The following is a 15954-nucleotide window of genomic DNA, read 5'->3' as shown; positions in this document are numbered from 1 at the left end:
CATTGGAAACTTATTCACTTAAGATATTATTAGGCTGATGGATAATTTCGTAGCGTTTTTGTTTTTGCATGTTGATATTCCGGTTGCTATGGATTTATTTATCGATTGTCATTTGTCATTTGTTATTTGTAGTTCACTGTTGCTATTTGAGTTATTTGGCCATTTGGAGATAAAGAGATGACCTGTGGACGCTAGAAAATGGGGTGCCAAGTGGAAAAATCGGAAGATTTCTGACATATTCTTGAGTTTGATTTCAATAGAAGGGTGAAAGCAGCGGAGGAAGCCAGAACATTTTAGCCGTTTATAGATGTAATGCTATTGGACAAGAGTACTGCAAGAAAATTGTTTTCTCGTTTTGAGGAGGATCGTTTTGACTTAGTGACTCTCTACGTTCAGCAAGACCTTCAGGGTTTGATGACTATCGTTTAAACGCATTAATTCACGTGACAATACTGAAGGTTCAAAAATCAGGCGTATGGACATCGCATGCTGTACGCTAAAAGCATACCAATCAGTAGGTTGCCATATGTGCATCTGTGCTATCTCATCAATTTCCTCGTGAACAAAGCCGAATATTCCTGTCCTGCATCCTTACTGGTAACGAAAAATGGTGACTTTATGCTAAAACATGGAAAAAAGGCAATGGTTGAACTCAAACAATGTAGCAACTACCCATAGAAAGACTTGCGCGCATCCACAAAAGATGTTATATGCATCTGGTGTAACAACGACGGTGTAGTGTTCGATGAATTGCTTTCCCGAGGCGTAACCATAATTGCTGACTTTTACTGTCGACAACTCGACGTCTTGAAGACGTAGTCCAAGAACAACGGCCAAGAAGACTGTGTGGAGAGACGCCACTCCATCTGACGCTCTTCCGCATTCTTCTAGACCGGCAAAAACCATTATACAGGAACTGGCTTGGGAAGTCATTCCGCACCCACCTTTTCACCCGCTCTTGCGCTCTCAGATTTTCATCTTTTCCGATCTCTATTGAAAAACAGTGAAGGAAATTCCTTTTCGGATGATGCTGAACTTCGAATATGGCTCGACGAGTTCTTCGCCTCGGAACCAGGTGGCTTCTACAGTCACGGAATCGAAAAGTTACCGCAGCGCTGGCACAGTGTTGTAAATAGTGAAAGAGAATAATTAATGACTAAAGTGTCTCTTATGTGTATCACTTTTGCTTATAAAACTTACGGAAAATCGCTACGGACTTATGCACCAACTCCATAACAAACTAAGAGAGGTTGTAATGGATAGATCGTTAGGGTACCGGAAGGAATACTAACAAAACAACTATTGAACTGCGAAGAACATGGAACGCATGATCCCGGAAGACAAAGGAGCAGATATCATAGACTGAGATCTTAAGGTTGGTTTGAACACCAAAGAGCTTTATTAGGCTTGGTTCTATTGGAGATGCAAAAGGCTATTTAGTCAGGGCAACAACAGCTACGAATATGCATCTTGGAAATTAGAAAAGCGCTTCAGCTGCATGATTTTTTTTTTATTTTTAAATTTTTTTTATTTATTTATTTTATTGGACTGACAAGCTGTGAGTCCAGTAAAGAGGATATTCAAACAGGTGAAGCTGTTTACTAATTTCCGAGATTCCTACCTTCGTCTGACTTTTTTTATATACGATGGTGCAGCTAAGCATATTTTACGTTAACGACCATCCCCCGAAGTCAAATAAGTGATTAGCACCAGATTAAAATCTCGGGACTAACCAGGGATCGAACTTGATCCATCCATCGTCTGGAACTTTACAATCTTTTTTAACCTCTACTTACTATCGGCAAACGGTACATAAAAATAACATTCGTTCCACGTTGTTCAACTAAGTTAACAATACGTTTGAGAAAGATTATACATCACCCCAGTCTTCTTTTTGTTTAACTTTTTCTGTCATAATTAACAACGAAAATATAAACCCGTGATCACAGGCTCGTAAACTCATTCTGTTTAATTGAGATTGGATTACAGTGTAATTTTAAAGCCTTTTGTGGGCGAGTCAGTTATTGTTTCACAAATATTAATCGACATTGTCAAAATGGAAGCTGTTAATGTTTGAGAGCAGAGAGAATCCTGCATGCCTGTAGAAAGCCTCTTCCGACTCCTTCTGCCAGGGCAGGGAGTACAAGGAATTAAAATCAGAAACATAATTACGGTAAATAAATTACCTTCGGTTGAATAATGAGCAGCTGAAAACTAGAAACAATTATTCAGGGTACGTCAAGGTTGCTCCAAACCACAGAGCCAACGTACCACACACGGTGATCATGAAGAGCCTACATCAGAGCTGTCAAACTATGATTCAAGCATCGCTATTACCGAATGCGAATATTTTAGGTTACTCACTGGGCTACACTGGTTGGACAAGCTAATGCTTCAAGTTCTGTTACGCATCGCATTTCAGTATAGTCTCTTTTCAAAATCTATCATTACAAATACCCGTTTATAACTCATCCGAAAAACCACACCAGTTTTAGAAACTGAACCCCATCTCGTGAATATGGAGGTTTCCGCCTGTGAGCCTCAACATGTCTTTTCGAATTAAAGCCAGTACTACAAGACGCACCTAACGGTTACTAGTCTGGTGTAGACGGTCTGCCACCTAGCGGCGTGACAGGTGAATCTGGGACCTTAGAAGACGGTCTATCCGCCGGGAAGAAATAGGAACCGTTCTACTCTGCAGTTTATCAGCTCACGCGCATTAGGGCCTGCGCGCCTGCGCAGAACGCAGCATTTCGAACTGGCTTTCTGCTTATTATTGTTTTCACTTGAGGAATACGGGAGCCCATAAGGACTCTTTTGGCCATGGCATAAGATACTCTATTATTTCCGTAATAAAAGAAACGAAAATTCTCTTTTTCGTATTGCCTTCCAGAAAAGCTTGTTATTATAGAAACGGAATGAAACAAAGAATCGTGCTTATTGAAACATATAGCAAGGAAATGTGTCTATATGATCTTCTAGATACACTGTAGTATAATATGTCTACAAATTTTTAATTCTGAATTTATATCGTTTACGAAGTTATTCATATGATTTTACTTTCGATATGTGTACGTATCACCATAACTGGTGAAAGTACCGCATGTATTTGATTTGATTACATATTTTGTGTTATTTCAGTACGCCGGGTAGGATGCTGTAGAGAGAATAGCTACAAGAACCAAAGCAGTTGTGTGGGACAGTACCAGTGAGGATTGTAAAAGCCGTTTTGTAACTTTGAGGTGTACTACCGACAAGGTACTCCCCTTCGAACCAAGTTGCTAAATTCTTGTGGCTCTTCCGGCTTCTAATTCTTCACCTCTTCTTTCCGGTCAGGGTAGAATCCAATTCCGACTCGCGTCGTTACGTCCTCGTTTCGCCCTCCTCATAACGACTACGGCACACGCTACCACGACAAAAGCTGCACAGATAGTTGCGTCCGCCAAGTCTAAAATTCTATGAAACGTAAATACAGATGATCACTTGCTTGTACCAGCATTACATAAAACGAATATTTTAATCCATAATTCTGTATATTCTTAATGCAAATTCATTGTAGCTGCCTAAGATAACAGTAACCGCTTAATAAAAACGAAACTAGTCGTCTCAGATGTTTCAATATGAATAAATAACAGCTTCAGAAAAAGACCAGCTTTCACACTCAACGACGTAGCCCACATTAACAAGCTTGTCGTTCCAAATTAGTGCGCTTTGGGCGCCTGTGCAGACTTACACGTTAAATGTGCCGTGTAACAGGGGTAACGAAAGAGTCGGCAGTTCGGGCTTGTACGGCGCTGGGCCGCTGGTGCAGACTTGTATACGACATGTGTGTTCTTTAATACCGGCTTAACACCCGATGCCACCTGAACTTTCGACAGTCAGACACCTCGCTATTTACTGAGTTAAGTAATTTAAAGTTCGCGCAACGGGTATAGGAAAACACGCCCTTGTAAATGAATAAACTGGTGCCGATCTTGCTGACACAGGGGTTGGTATTGTCTACCGACAGAACCAATGAAAAAGAGAGTCCAGTAATAGCCCTTATATATTTACACTGACAATCGCACTCATGAAAAACGTGACATAAGGTTCAAATGGTTCAAATGGCTCTGAGCACTATGGGACTCAACTGCTGTGGTCATTAGTCCCCTAGAACTTAGAACTACTTAAACCTAACTAACCTAAGGACATCACACACATCCATGCCCGAGGCAGGATTCGAACCTGCGACCGTAGCAATCGCACGGTTCCGGACTGATCGCCTAGAACCGCGAGACCACCGCGGCCGGCTGACATAAGGTAAATGTAACATCCAGTAACCATAAATATACATGGAGAAATTAGGTTATTCCCATCACACGATAAATCAGTCACTTAGACGTGAGCCGCAAGCGAAACGAAACAAAAGATATCATCTCTTCAGGAACCGCGCCAGAATCAACTTTATCCGACTGCAGAAATGTTTACATGGGACATGAAGTGAGAGTAGATACTAATCACCCATGCAAGGGTGCTTATGTCTCCAACTTGGCACTGTTATAATCAATGTGGCACAAAAATTCAATAAAGTGAAATCCACTCGAGACCCACGCAACCAAAAAGTTGAGGTAATCTTTAAAACGGTGCTAATCAAATCAAATCAAACATCGCTGTGAGAACCTGAGAAACAATCGACGCCCTTCTCAAACTACATCATTCCAACTTCCGCTTCAAACCAAATACCGAAAAGAAGCAGCGCTTACCGACCACCTGAGCTGCACCTAAGATGAAGCACCCACCTCTGCAGTTCGGCCATGGGGTGTCAGTATCTCTCCCCTTTTGCCGCAGAGTAGCCTGCCCCCGTTTGACCATAGAGCAGCCCGACCAAATCTCACCTCGGTCTTCCGCAGAGTGCCGAAAAACTTTGACTAACCCTTCTACTGCCGTCCCCGTGATAAAAAAAAAGATTGCGCATAGATTATTTATAACGGCCAGTTACAACCTGTCTCTAGTTGGTACGCCTATCAAACCGAGGGAAATTTTCCTTCCGAAATCCCCTGCCGTCAGTTATGCTCCAGACAAATACGCGCCAGCAATATCAGCGCCCAGTGAGCACGTTATTTGTTGTCCCCCAAACAGAGTAGGAAGAAATCACGCTCCCGTTCTCTCCCTCTTAAGATAATTTCAGAATAGCCGGTCAAACGGGGCGCCGGGCACGGAGCCCATAACTAACAGACCCGGTACCGTCATGTCAACTGTCTAGCGGCATAGGCGAGGAATGTCTGCCCAAATTTTATCAGTCGAGAAATTCTGGAGCATGAGCGACACAAGCGGACCTCGGTGATGCGTTCCTGTACAGCACCTTCCATTCGCCATCTAAACAATGTGAGCGGAGAGTCCCCCCCTTGGGAAGTCGCTGTTGGCCCAAAATCCATACGTGAAAAAAAAAAATCCCCACAGCGTGGGCCGAGACGGCAACTAGGCAAATAGAGGCCTTCCACATTCCAAGCTCCTTAAAAATTAACCGACCAAATGCCGAACCAAACCCACTCCACTGTATAGTGGAAACTTTCATTGCTTAAGTGGAACTAATACTGCCCCTGCATCGCCATTTACAAAAAAGCGTAAAATGGGGCTGCTATTTACTTATTATGTCGCAGTTACTTCTGCTACATTCTTGTTCTTCCATCGAAATTAAGGCAGAGTTGATCTTAAATTGTGGCCGAAACTGACTAACATGAAACGGATAGGCCAGAAAATGACGGATGCGTTTCAAGCTGTGAAGAGCAGCAGAGTCGGACAATTACGTTTTGAGATTACTGAGTATAGTCTGTGTGGAGTATTGGTTGGTGTGGCACTTTAAAATTATTATTTATTGGAAACTTTTGAAACTATGTAAAGCATTGAATTAGAAAGGTTTTGGTAGGAAACACATAAAACCGTCTTGATTGCAAATATTTTTATTCATATGACCGGTTTCGGTTCATTCAGAACCATCTTCAGATCTGATATTTCAGTTACAGGAGTAACCCGTCCAAATCCAGCAGATTTCACATGCTACGACATGTGACGTAGCATGTGAAATCTGCTGGATTTGGACGGGTTACTCCTGTAACTGAAGTATCAGATCTGAAGATGGTTCTGAATGAACCGAAACCGGTCATATGAATAAAAATATTTGCAATCAAGACGGTTTTTAAGTAACATTATAATTTCACTGATTGCTGTTGTCCCAAAAGACATTATGTCTGTTTTTGCAAAATTTTTGTAAAAAATATTTGGTAGTCGATCCACACCACTTCACTGATCCTTCGACACGTCAGATTTATCGAGCAGTACTCTCCTGGAAAGAGGTTAGAATAAACCAGGGTCGGCTACAGTTTGCCAAATTGTACGCGAGCACGATGTATGGGCCGATGTTTTGGCTGTCTCGGCTTTGCTCGGTACAGCTCGGATGTCCTCGGTGCAGCACGATATTTCGTTTAGCACTGCGGTGCGACATTTTTCGGTCGACACGACTTTCTTCAGTTCGGCAGAATCGTGCTTTCAGCGCTATTTATCGTTCGCTGTTTGTTCGTGATATAAAAGAAGTTCACATGTGTTCATATTTTTACAGTAAGGGGCAGTCTAGCGAGCCGTCACCACAAGCCTTTAAAAATATCTCAAATTACAGAAGAGCAGAATAATAATACTTAATATCTATTATGAAATATACAGTCGCAAAAACGAGTGCCGAAGGTTTGGTATGGAGTGACATTACAACGCCATGGAGAAAGAATTTTAAAGATTTAGTTGACAATGAAAGAGCAAAAAATGACAACTACAACAGACAGCAGTCGCCGTTATGTACATCAAGGAACACTTTGTTCTAAATTTACGGAGTAAATTGGTGGTACTGATTCCAATTTTTCTGAATTTTCACCCATTATTCGACCGTCAGTTGCCGTTTCAACTGAAAGCACCCCTGTGCATGTTCAGACGGAACTGATTCATGTACAGTTTAATTCCCATTTAAAGGACAAATTCTTTTACATTAAAACAGTCCAGGACGACTATGTTGCTTTCCTCAGGTAGAGTTCCAACGTCTCCATACTGATGTTGCAAACGTGATGAAATATTTCAAGCAACAAATGTGTGTAAAAGGCTTTTTTTCGATTATTAAACTAAATAAGTCACGATAACATGACAACCTGAATGCGAAAGTACGTGAAAATGTCTGCGTGTGTGTCAGTATACAGAGTTCGCACCAGATAAATTCTTGGTCATCCCTGGTCTAGACATTACAGGCCTGCACATGGATGTAGTGCAATGGTCACCGAGCTCGTTCTGCCCATGATGATGTGCAAGAACTCAACCTTGGTCTCCAGGTATGATCCACATGATAACCCGATTTAACAGTACTCCAGATGACTTCATATAATGCACATCTAGGAAACTTGTCGCTCTGTTACGCAAGAAACTTAAAATGTCATCATCAGTTCGTCCAGAAGGTGCATTGACTTGTGTATTCATGAAAACGGACACTCTTTAGAAGACCTTACTTGAACCAACATTTCACCTCTAGAAAATATGAACACAGCCACTTATGTATAGCATGTTGCACACACCAGTAAAACTTTGAATATCTCTAGCTACATAACTAAAATTGACAGAAATTTAATTTCAACGTATTTACAAACAGTAGGTTAAATACATCAACTACATGTCAGAAAAATAGTATTGACTGAAAATAAAAATCATGTTTTTTAACACTGTGGAAAATAATTAAATACATATTCGTTTCATTTTAATTGGTTCAGCATTGAGTTGACTCTAGCACATAATTTATCCGAAAGACGAGACATAACTTTTTTAATCTAGCTCTTCTTGACTAAAACTACAAAAGTTACCTCTGTTGAAGTTTTGACAAAAGTACATATAGATTTACAAAAGTCATTACGACAGAATTTACAATAACCGCGAGTAAGCATATATTGTGGTAGAACTACGCACAGAAATGAATTTTTTTGTTATGTGAATTAAGACACCAACGTTCTTCTTCTTTCTAGGATTGCAGTAATATCGAAAAGGTTTGAATTAGTGAACTGAGTTTGTTCGTTCAATAATAAACGCGAGAACACGCACATCTGTTTCTTATTTTCCAAAATTTCTAAACTGAGTGAGATTTGCATCCTTTCCCTCTAAGTGAGTAACTTTTTCGTCTTTTATGTGTTTGTGTTTTCGTTTATCAATTGTTCGGCAAAGGATCTTTTGGCGAGGCATACTAAAAATAATAATATTCTATTTGGAAAATTACATGTTTAACAAACCTCATTGTTTACTTCTCTGAAAACAGCTAAATAAATATTCATTTCAGTTATTATTTTTTAGCTTACAGAGAGAAACATCTTATCTGAAATGGTCTGTATATCAGTAACAAGTACTGAAAGGTACGCGAAAAGCAGAAAATGAGAACTGTGTGTTGAATTATTTAATACATATTTATGTGTACTTGCCCCTCCAAACGAACTGGTTTTCTCGAAAAACACAGTTTGATTGCACTTTCACATCAAGTATGTGAAGGTTGTTTTTAGGTTAAGTACTTTATACGCCCTCCGTGATCTCAAATCAGCTGTTTCGCCATCACAATTTCCCATGTTCGCCCACAACAGGCGTTAGAAACTTACACCATGAACTTTGACTGGGCTGCCCCCCTTTAATTTTAACAAAAAACCTCTCATTGTTCCTATGTACGAATCAGGTGTCGTAAAGCATTATCTGTACACATCTACTTACACTATATAGATAACTTCGACGCATGAAAACCGAACCTGATCAAGACTGATATGATTTTGTTTGTTTTTGGGAGCCATGAGTAGAATTAGATGAAGCTGATTATCCATCCATGTAAGTGACCTACGTGTGAAAATGCTACGATTTTATGGAAGCTAACTCTTCAAGTGTGCCTTGTAAGTTACGACACGTGAAATTATTTCATGACAGCTAATATTTGTACCATGCTCAGTCAACCATCGTCGCACTGGCACACTACCTAATATGCTTGTGTGCGAAAGCAGTAATTTATACAAAACCTGAATAAGTTTCGTAAGTTGGAAAGTATTGAAATTCACATGCATATGAACCTATTTTTATTGACACAGTAACTTTTATCTGTACTTCCAGAAGTCTCAAAAAGTTCTTGGTTCTAATTTGTACACGATATTCTCGACATTGACTATATATTTTTTGAACAACATTATATATGTTTTCTGTTAAAACCGACGGCGAGAAAAAAAAATGCTGAGTATGCTATAAAAATGTTATGTTTCGTTTTCTTTCTCGTAGTCTCCTTTAACTACGACAGCAGGGTATTTAAATCATTAGAGAAATTGTTTCTCATATATAGTTGTTTCTTCTTACATATAATTGTATACAACAATTGTATACACAACAATGTATTATTTCGTTTTCTTCTTCGCAGTCGGTATTAACAGGAAATCTGTATATAATGAAAAAATTCTATCAGTAAGTTTTAGGACCAAGTTCTGTGTCCAAAGGTATTAAATGCTGCCTGTTTGCTGATCTTAACTGTGGTAAATAAATACATTGGCCCCCACAGATTCGGCAGTTGGAGAGTTTAAGGTCGGACATTTAAATATATTAGAAATACTTTACGATCAGAATGCTTTAACCATGGTCAGCTATGTGCCCTTTTACGCACACACACACACACACACACACACACACACACACACACATTGTTGTTTAATAAGGTTTAGCCTGATACCCTCTATCATAATAGTTTTTCAGAATACTGTGTGGTAAGTGTTACTGAAAGGGCACATAGCTGACAATGGTAAAAGCACTCCGATCGTAAACCATTTCTAACTTATTTGAATGTTCGACCTTCATTATTATTCCAAACGAAACCTTAAACATTGTGAAATGTTTTCTTCTTTGCAGTTTTCTTGATTTGAGTCACTGAATCTATTTGTAAACCATAACGACAGCTTCCAGTAGGCGTTCGTCTGTATGAACTGCATACATAGCGCTCCCTGCGTCATTTGCATTTGCCCCGCTGAGTCGGTTGACATGTCAGCATTACTGTGATGTATGTGACAGAAGCAGGCACCAGTGCTGCGCACTGCGCTGATGAGTTCTCAATACAAATGATGGTTTCATCAATTGGTAACGCGCACATTCTGGAGCGACAATATATCAGAAAACTCCGTAGCTTCCGACACCTGGTCTTGCAGTTTACAGAGCCATTAGTTAAAATGTCGATCAGAGCCACAAAGGCCACAACCTGATGTGCACCTGTCTACTCTTATTTTATATCTGCATAACTGTCCACCCAAAAGGCCATTACTACATATTGGTATTTCTATTTCTGAGGCTTCTTCACTATTCAGCCTGTGCGTGTAACGTATTTAGACCCCAACGTGCATTGATTGTCCTTGTCATTCCTGACACTCCAAAGCTTTTGCTAGCTCAGGATTACTTCCAACGCCATACGTGCCTATTCCAAAGTTGTTTTATTTCAGCTCTGTCTATCTGCTCTTCAATTTGTGCGCAATCTTTTGAATCAACCTGTACAGTGCTTGGTGTCGGATACGTATCATTCGCTTTGTAACACTTGAGGAGGACAAAAAAATAAGGCATAAGAGACGTGGCTGTTTGCCTGGATGTATTGGAGACTTATCGCGGCAGTAATCGTAACTGCGATAGACGTGTTCCATTTTTTTTTCTTCCACCTCAGCAAAGAAGTTAAACGGCGCCTCATAAACGGAGCGACCGTTATCGGTGAGCGTTATCAGTGTGGAGCCGGCGCTCCGGAACTGTGCCTCTGATAAGCCGCTGCCACAAAGCGCTGTAGGCGCACAAAGTAAACTGGCGTACCTGTTACACCCACCTCTTAGTCAACACAGAAAATACAGTCCATCGGCAGCTGCAACTACCTCCAACACCACAGATATGCGTAATACTCGTCAGTGTGAATACTAACTTTTGGATAGAATTCGTAAGGCTCAGATAGATCGCAATATGTGAAAGTGGGAGAAGGAAGAGTAGAAAGTGTACACGACTCTACTGACGGTGACCCCTCCTGAGGAAGTGAAACTTAATTCGGAGATTCCTCTCTTATTTACAAGTATTCGTAACAAAACAAATTGCCGAGCCTGCACGTCAGTGTCCACACCCCACATATTTGCACTTGCTACACCGAAGACAAAACTGATGGCCTACCTTTATATTACAGCATCCATGCGAATGCTTCACGACATTCACTCTATGATTAAGGATTAGACAATATCTGCATCGCACTTCATTTGCAAAGTAATTAGATCAGTTATTGGAAAATGCAGGTGAATTTCAAGAGGAGTAACAGTAAGCACAGCTGGCGTACTTACTAAGGTATACAGAGTGAAGTGACGTTGTCCGTAAGGTTCTGAGATAGTATTCGGGAGTAACGAGTTCCAAATCCCCACGTCCAGATTTGGACTTTTGTTGGATTAGCAGCTGACTTACGAGAATGCTAGATCGCCCAGCTTGTGCTTCGTTTCTAGAAACCTCGAGGTTCGGACTTTAAAATCGCAATCATCCTTTTTCCGTAGTATTGCGCACTGTTTAATAAAATTTGCCTATCCTATCATCATCATACCACGAGTACACACCCAGACGTCGATATAAATAATGCTTTTCTCCTGTACATACAAGCAGAGCAAGGTAGCGAACTACCACACAACTCAGAGAAATTAGGCAACACAAAGGACGAAAAACTAGATAAACTTTCTCACATATAGAAGAATACCCCCCCCCCCCCCCTGTGTTCCTGCACCAAGTGGGTTGAGCTTAATGTTTCTAACGATTCTGTGTACCTTCTACTGCTGACGCTTGCAGAATACCAATGTTGATGCAGCTGCATTTCTACGCGTGCGAAGCCAGGGCAGCAGGCAATGGATTAGAAAGCTCAATCTTTTTCGTGAGACACTACGACAGAGTATACAAGCACCACTCCATCACAAAAATGGAAATAGGACTGACAACAACAATGCTCGCCAGAATAAAGGCTTTGAACTAGATACTCCAATGCCTCGGAACAGATTTCGCCAGACGGTGGTGTGTTTTGCGTCCTAGGAGTATTCTCGCTCCACGCAAGGCTCTCTGGCCTCTGTGAGTGACTTACGTGCGTGCACACGGCAGCCCTGCGCGACGTCCCTCGTGTTCGTGTGGTGACACCCTTGCGGTTTCGGCCGGCACTGACCGCGCGCCGAAAGCCGTATCTTATCTCGCCTGGAGCTGCAATAACGACGTCGTAGCACGCGGAGCACGTACCGCCTTATCCAGAAAAACCCGTTAACACGCAGTAACTGCGTCATATACGACGTGCGTCTTATTACCTAGATACATTGATGCGGATAACTTCGCAACCTCCATATACGTGAGTTTCAGAAATGCCGTCGTTAACAGCTGTTTCTCATTAACTGCTAAACGTCTAAGCTCAGTTTTTATGTGAGGTAGTTACAGCTCAACCTCACATCGACATCAAAGCTATGGAATAACTAAGCCATTAATTGCATGTAATAGGTACCAACGTGACCGCTTCCATAAATTTGTAACCCCAAATACCTCGTTTACTTACTCTACGCGATAAGACAGGGACGACAGCGCGCAGTTACAAGGCACGTCTTCCAAAGGATTCCACAAGAGCTGTGAAAAAATATAGTAGCACCAAATACACTTTACCATGCCTAATACGGTGTAACAAAACCGTTGGAATCTGAAACAGCCTCCGATCGTCTCGGAATGGGTAATTAAGGTCCGGCATGGTTTGCAAGGGATTCTTATACCACTCTTCCTGAAAACTACTGGCAAGTGTAGGAAACGATGGTGGAGGTGGCAGAGATCACGCACCCTTCCCCTGAAACTAGATCACAAACGCTCAGTGATATTGGACTTTGCAAACTATACTCACCATGGGAGATGAGACACTTGATCCTCGTGCTCGCAGCGCCAGTCCTGCACGATACGAGCTGTGCGAACAGGCGTCCTGTCTTCGAACACCAATGGGGACCAAAAATTGTACCATGGTGTGGACCCAAAATGGTCACATAATCCTTGGCAGTAATGCTACCTTTGAGAGTAAGCTTGAGGCCCAAGAAATTCGACGATATGGCTGCCAAAATCACCACCGAACCCTCACCGTGTTTCACTCTTGGGATGGTCATCCGACCAAATGATATTCTTCCATTGCTTCAAAGTAGAGGTTGTATGGCTTCGGCACCACGTTTTGCCGGCATTTGCATCACTGATTAGTGGTTTTGGAATTCCAGGTCGCTCTGCATTTCCCTGCGTAAGGCGCTCCCTTTATGCAGTTTTTGTGGTGACATGGTTTTAGAGTGCAACATTCGGTTCTGAAGTGCTTCAAATTGTATCCTTCCCCCCTCACTTATCGATCTTAATGAGAGTGAAAAATTAAACTGCGTGTACCTAATGGAAATTTGGGAAAAGCAATCGTCACCGAATTTAATTTGTCGGTAAAGAGGGAGGAAAGGGTTACATCTAAATGAAAGGAAATATGCAAACAAAATTGGTGGAAATTAATTTTGAGAAAAGGGTAAAATTAATAAAGAAAGTAAATGTGCGGTCGTTACATTAACAATTAATTGGCGTTAATTAGATATTTTAGATTTGGGGAAAATTACGGTCGCCAGTCCTATGGACAACTACTATAACAACTGAAAATGAAAGATTAATGCACATATAATTATCACTAAAAGCGTGGCAACTGAAGGTTGACACGTGTTGTGTGAAAACTGAATGTTTGTCGGAAGTAATAACTTTCGCTACAATTTGACTTCATTTAGCAAAAGAATTAATAAAACTGGAATATTTAAAGTTAATTTAGTGACTGAAATTAATAGTGAACTTTTTTCTGAAGCACAACAAAATTCAATAAAATAAGGTTAGTCTTGGGCTACCTCAACAATCATTTCAAAAGCTACTTGAATCTACGCAATTTACAAATAAGAGATTTAACTTTGAACTTGAATTAAATGATTCTGAACAATTAACAATAGTAAAATTTAGTACATAAGAAGCTGAGCTGCAGTCACAGGTAAGATAAAATTTGTTAACAAAACTCACACTTTTAATTTGTGCTTGTGTAATCTAGATATTGTAGCCAGCTCAGAATACTTTAACTGAACTTTAAAATTAAAGCAGTGAAATGGAATGATATTACTTTAATGTTGGCCCTTGAATTTCAACGAAACTCTGGTTCATTCCGGAAAAGGAAGTGACCCTGCTTGGTAATGCAATTGGGACAATGAGCAACAAAGGTTCATGCTACATTGCTGTAATTTTGTGAGACAAATTGAACAGTTTGAAAATCTGAGGTCTGCCATACAATTCTAAAACTTTACGTCCTTCCAGTCTTCCTTGTTGGTTGATTGAAGGTTTGAAGTCGTCGATCGAGGAGGTGGCGACAGTCACTCATTGTCGGCCGTCGCTGTTGCAGAAACTGGATGTTGGCACACCCTGTTCTCGACATGGTCACCAGCCGAAACGGGCTCCTGATGTGCGCGAGCTGATGCTACCCGTCCACGACACCGTGTCAGAAACTATCATAGCAAGTCGAGCGCAATTACATGCTGCTAAACCCTGAAAGCGCGGCAATTCGCAGGAGCATCACACAACACACCTGCTCCACCGTCCTACTCCAGCCAGACTCCTTCTGCCCGCGCTCCATGCGGCAGAGGTAACACTACCAAAGATCCCAAACACTTTGTTTCTCCACACGACCTATCGATGTAATCGTTCGATACCATAGTTTTCCCTAGGCCAGACCGAGCGTAAAAATACAAATAATATTTGCAAAACAAACCAATATATAGTAAAACTATTTCAATATATAAAGACACAGAAATGTCCTATCTTCAGATAACAAAATAAAGAAAAAAATTTATAGTACAATAGTTGGAAATAGTAGGATATGCATTTCCGGCGTTATATACTCTGCAATGACCGTCTGTCACAATCACTCAACACACACTTTCGTCCGAGTTGTGACTTACTGGGTGATGTTTCTCCGCTTTCCCTGTAAAGGATACAAATCGTAGATACAGTGCATCCTGAAACACCAAACATTTTGACTTCCTTGATTGTGGAAGCACCCACACTAACAGCAGCAACCATTTGCCCGCGTCAGAATTTACATAGCTGCGAATAAGGCACTCACAGCTACACACAAAACTGTTCTGAACACGGCTGACACTTGCTGCGTGTTCAGGACACTGAACACGTGCCGCTCGTGATGAAATACAACAGCGCCACCCGCAGACTTGGCCAGCATCTCCCATTCACGGGATGTTTCCATATCTTTGTCCATCCTTGTATTTCCTTCTTTCTAATGCCAATCGTACTCTGCGCATATCTGTAGCAAGTTCTCATGGATTCCTCTCTCCTTTTATTTGGTATGCCTAGCGCTCGTCTTCCACGGGGACAAAAACGTCCGTGGCCTTTGAAATCCATGTATTTATCTATCCAAGCGAAGCGACCTACTCGTACAAGCCGTTTAGCTTTAATCAAGGTCACTATAAGGATTCGTAATGTTGATAATAATACATTTTTGTCAGACATCGAAACACGCTCTTGAAAACGTTTCTTCTGACAGAGTTCGTTTCTATTTGTTCATGGCCCTTATTAACTTTACCTAGCGTCAAAGTAGGATCCTTTCCTCCACAACGTTGGAAAAAATTTCACGGCTCACCTTGCTGTATTAGATCAAAGAAAGTGACTTTCTCATTAATATCGTACTGAGACGATAATAACATGCTACCGTACATATGCAGCACACCTAAATTTCGAGGAAGAAATTAAAAAAAAAGAAAAGCGCTGAAATAACCTGCACAATGATTATGATGATAAACATTATCAGAAATTTGTTTGTACTTACACGTAATACATAGATATGCACAGAAAACATTTGTTGTCAAA

The 15954-nt window shown here is 41.0% G+C and overlaps 2 protein-coding genes across 6 annotated transcripts in view; one reads left to right on the top strand and one right to left on the bottom strand.

Annotated features, from left to right (window-relative positions):
- LOC126333043 (neuromodulin) overlaps nucleotides 1-15954 on the top strand; it is a 663909-nt gene that overhangs the window by 105771 nt on the left and 542184 nt on the right. The gene's annotated exons all lie outside the window — the stretch shown is intronic.
- The window catches only part of LOC126332988 (E3 ubiquitin-protein ligase SIAH1B-like), a 456241-nt gene that overhangs the window by 3237 nt on the left and 437050 nt on the right, over nucleotides 1-15954 (bottom strand). The window contains exon 1 of one of the 5 annotated variants that reach the window (XM_049996698.1): nucleotides 12143-12256. The exons of the other annotated variants lie outside the window; for them this stretch is intronic. The gene's annotated coding sequence lies outside the window, so the exon portion shown is untranslated. Of the gene's footprint in view, nucleotides 1-12142; nucleotides 12257-15954 lie in introns of those variants that run through there. 5 annotated transcript variants of the gene reach the window in all.

This window comes from Schistocerca gregaria, chromosome 2, assembly GCF_023897955.1.
Source record: "Schistocerca gregaria isolate iqSchGreg1 chromosome 2, iqSchGreg1.2, whole genome shotgun sequence".
NCBI lineage: Eukaryota > Metazoa > Arthropoda > Insecta > Orthoptera > Acrididae > Schistocerca > Schistocerca gregaria.
The sequence above is the reverse complement of the archived record's forward strand: the minus strand, read 5'-3'. Positions and strand labels throughout refer to the sequence as shown.